The following is a 4,487-nucleotide window of genomic DNA, read 5'->3' as shown; positions in this document are numbered from 1 at the left end:
GGTTGACGTGGATCAAAAACAAGAGTGGTCCCAAGACGAAGCCTTGAGGAACCACAATGGAGACCGGCGCTGGAGAGGAGTAGGTCGAGCCTATTCTCACTCGGGATAATCTGTCTGATAGGAATGTCTTGATCCAGTGCAGGGTTCTTCCAAGAATTCCGTAAGACTCGAGTTTGTGGAGCAGTGGGACGTGTGGGACCCTATCAAATGTTTTTGAGAAATCAAAAAATATGGCATCCGATATGAGTCCTTCGTCCTTGGCTTGGGGTTGAGTAGGAGGCCAGAGTCACGAAAAGCAAAAATGGAGGATGAAACGAAACAAGTTGAAGTGGCAACAAATGGAAAGTTTTTTCTGAAAAAATATGGTTTAAACTAAAACAAAGTAGATTCACTGGTGTCACTGCTGCTGGCAAGTCATTTGTGAAAAATAGTTTTGATGGGGTGATAGTGCCAATGCATAGGATCAAATAAACACCGTCAATAAAATTGAACTTATGAAGGAGGCAAACCAAAATTGCAGCAGGGAACCAGGTTGATCAAATCCAAACGAAAGGTTCATCGGGTTAGAATGGACTAGTCTCGGAGACGGTTGCGGTTCGGTGAAAATGCTTTTCGTAGTTTCAATCACAAGCTCAAGTTAGAGGCAGGTGATGGTCAGCGAAGTAAGAAAATACTTGCCGGAATGGCGCCAGATTGAATGTGGCAGTACCATGTCACCATCGTACAGACATACTTAGTTTACTGGACAGCCCCTAACGGTCATCATGGTTGCCGCAAACTGTGATGAGGTAAGCTTTCTCGTCGCAGCTAGATTCAGGTTAAACGAGGAGACTGACACACTTAGAATCGATCCATTGTGGAGTCACGGATGATTTTAAGGACCGGAGACCAGCCAGCTTGAATGAATAACCGCTGAACGAGGCGTTTGGAGCAACTGCACCCGGGGTTTGAAGCTTGGGAAGAGGGGCAAAGAGAAAGGAATAAGATGAGAAAAGCAGCTCCCGGAGAGTGCCAGGAGGCATAAAAAGGAGCGATGGCCGAAATAAAAAGTTAAAACCGATGAGAGCTAGTCAAATGAACCCACGAACAGATGGATTTTGCTGAACGACCTAGAAACCAAGGACTAGCTGAACAGCCGTCTACCTTGACCTCCTCGGCGTTTTCAGCTTCGAAAATCGCATCACTTACTCTCCAACATCTTGATACTAATAGCATCGAACACTAGACTGTCCTGGTAAACTGGGTCTGGATGAACGGAGCCAGACTAGAATTCACAGACTTAAAAGGCTAGCAAATGTTCTTTTGAATGTCAAGCTTGTAATATTGGTTTTTTAATGGTTTGAGTAGCAAAAACGTAATGCATGAAAGGTTTTCCTGCCACGAACAAGTTCTTGAAAAACGCTACGCCTAATGTGAAGCACCCGTAAGACTTCTCTCCACACCATACTGTACCATTATAAATGGGTACAATGAGGTAGAGCGTACCTGTCATGACGTGCTAATTAATCGAATGAATATGCGTACAAAGCATAAACTAGGAGTCGATTATGAAGAACAAACAGATATCGTTTTTCCAGGATACTTCTTCTTAGGAGATGCACGGGCCTACAGTGGCAGCTTTTTGGAGCCCAGGTTTGGTCAATGAAAGACCGTATCGCTATTTGAAAGGCAGGTAATGACATGGTAGTTGGCACGTCACAGTGACAGACGTATGGATAGGATACGTTACATATTAATCGGCATTAGATCTCGATTGTAAACAAATATTATTAAGAATTTTACGGCCCATAGGGGAACATGATAACCGGAGACTCTAGAAAATTTAGCCAAACCTGATAGACGGCCGACCTTCTCACATTGCTTCTTTGGCTGAAACGGAACAAACAAAGAAGCGTGATTAATGTTAACACAAGAAGGCACTTGATCGGGAAACGGATGGCCTTAAACGTAGTTGAGCTTGGCATCAGCGTATCAGCTCTTTGACAGTGCTAAGCACTTGGGCAGCACCTCAAGTGAAAAGAAGTTAGTGGGACTGACGTCCTCAAGCAGCACTGCGAGTGATGGTAAACAATGAATACTTTATTGGTTTCTCAGAACCTTTGACCGGCGTACATTTCACATATGCAGTTCTTCCTGAAGACGGTACCAAAAGCATGAAGTGAAACCTACAATGCCATCAACTGTATAATATTCCTCACTAGAACCGCACGGAGAATGCACCTCTGGGCTGCCATCCACCTGTAACCCCGGTAAGCAACTGAGTATGTAATGTCGGGTACATACCACAAGACCTTGAAAGCAGGATGTTCGATGCTTGGAAGGGATGATATCACTCATTCAACTGGCCTATAATTCGCCTCGATCATCGTATTTTACAACTAAAACTCACTGAAAATTCTGCCTTCTAAACAGCCGGTGTCGTTAGCGAAGGAGACAATCTTTCAGGCGCACAACCATTCCCGTCTGCTCTTCAACTTGCGCTGCCCCAGCCGTTCTTTTCATATTATTACCCATCTGTTTGCGAAAATAAACGTAGAATAAACTAAAGTGAAATACGGAAAACCCCACAGGCCGTGGATAACATTTTTCCAGATGTATACACTCTAATCAGTTATCAAATAAGCCTGTGCTTGGAATTCACTAGCCTTTATGTTCCCGAGGTTTCTTACGTCACCCACCATGGGAGTTAGGAGTGGAACGCTTGACATTTGACTTGGTAGGCTGGCAGTATAGGGTTTCCGGAGTGATGGATGTGGACGGAAGCCATCCGGAATGTCAAAGCTGCGCTGACCTAGAACAGAAGCTGTGAATCAAAATATGGGAGAAAATTACCAAGAAAAGCCTGTTCATTCTCCGTTCAAAGACGCGATTCTTCCTAACGCAAGCCCTGGACTTGAGCATTCTTTTTCAGAATTGCACTGAAATAGTGCTCCTGATAGTGCTTATTTGCCTCCTCCCAAAGCCTGTCATAACCGCCAGAACTGGTGTCTAGCTGAGTGTTAAATATTTGGCGAGAGAACCATCCTGATTGAAGGTATGCGTGAGGTAACTGCGGGGACGTCAGGAATTCAGGGGATATATTTAAGCTGAGACGGTCTGCTAGGTGGGACAGAAGGCGAAAGCCTGGTGTAAGCGACAAAACCTATAAGTCGAGCAACGAGCACCGAAGAATGGATCTAAATTCAGAACGAAAGTGATCCCGACGTAAAGGCACTGTACTTGATGGAACACCAATAAATCAGTTAATGTACAACAAACCTTAACAGTTATCGACCGACAGTTAGGCCAACAACAGACGAAGATACGCGTATCAAGTGTGGGTAAACGAGTTCGAAAAGTGCCCCAAAATGCGAATTTAAACAAACGACAATACTGTTCATGTGGGGAACAAAGTACATGTTCATAGTATGTGCAGCGCAATGTTTTAATGGATGAAATAGAAATGGGGTGATGCAATCATAATAAAATGCCAATGAATAGCCGGCAGGATTGAGCGGGATGTTTGAATTTATGCAACTGAGTTCACGGCGATTGGGTGGAAGAAATTTTCAAGCGTTTTGAGCGATACACCTGGAACAACTTGAATTGTGGCCAGGACTAAATTTTCTAACAGGGCATCATTGCGGCTAAACAAGGTGGCTTGAACGTTCTTTGATGAGTCCGAACTTTGTTGCACTGGGATGATATCTGGTCATGAGGGTCAGCGATTGGAAAGCGGCGACTGATAATTTGCTCCACTCGCGCACTGAGAGCGGAGATCTGGACATTTTCTGCACAGAATAGACTAGCCTAATACACGATTCAGTTGTGTGCGCACGTGGGTGAGTGCCGGGGTCTTGAAGATTGCTGTACACGGCTTTGTCTTCGTTGATACAGAGCTCAATGTAGGCAAACATGATCGGCCTTTTGTGGTATGACTGATCACTCTACCCAAGAATGGAACTTTCATAAAATAACACAGGGCATTTGGTTACGTAATGGGCTGGGCTTGAAGCGGAGAATATCTGTCTCAAACGGACTGAGTATATTGATATCTTGATGATACGCGTTGAATCTAGCTTTCTATGGATTGGCGGTTTTAGGGCCTCACTGAGGAGACTCTGGAGTCCTCCAGCTGCATAAGAAACCAAAATGGAAGGTATGGTGAGTGTCCGGAAAGTGACATTTTTGTTGGTGAGTGACAAGTCCTACGGTTGTTGAATCGCGTCTTCTAGAGCCTATACTGAGCCTTAACAAATCGATAAATGTAGGTGATGCGAGAGATCAGCGTTACGACCACATATGGTGAACAATCGCCATGGGGTCATACATGATCATCGCGATGAAAAACAGCCGAAATATGCGCGGTACCTTCTAGACAGGTAACTTTCAGGCAACGTGCCATGAGGGCATGTTATGGATCGAATATCAATGTGGCGAGGAAGTAGCCACAAAATTGGCACAACTGCAGCGGGTCAGGACACGTCGGGGGAGGTTTCTTTGGTGCT

This window comes from Opisthorchis viverrini, assembly GCF_000715545.1.
Source record: "Opisthorchis viverrini unplaced genomic scaffold opera_v5_41, whole genome shotgun sequence".
NCBI classification, from domain to species: Eukaryota; Metazoa; Platyhelminthes; class Trematoda; order Opisthorchiida; family Opisthorchiidae; genus Opisthorchis; species Opisthorchis viverrini.
Note: the sequence above shows the minus strand (reverse complement) of the source record.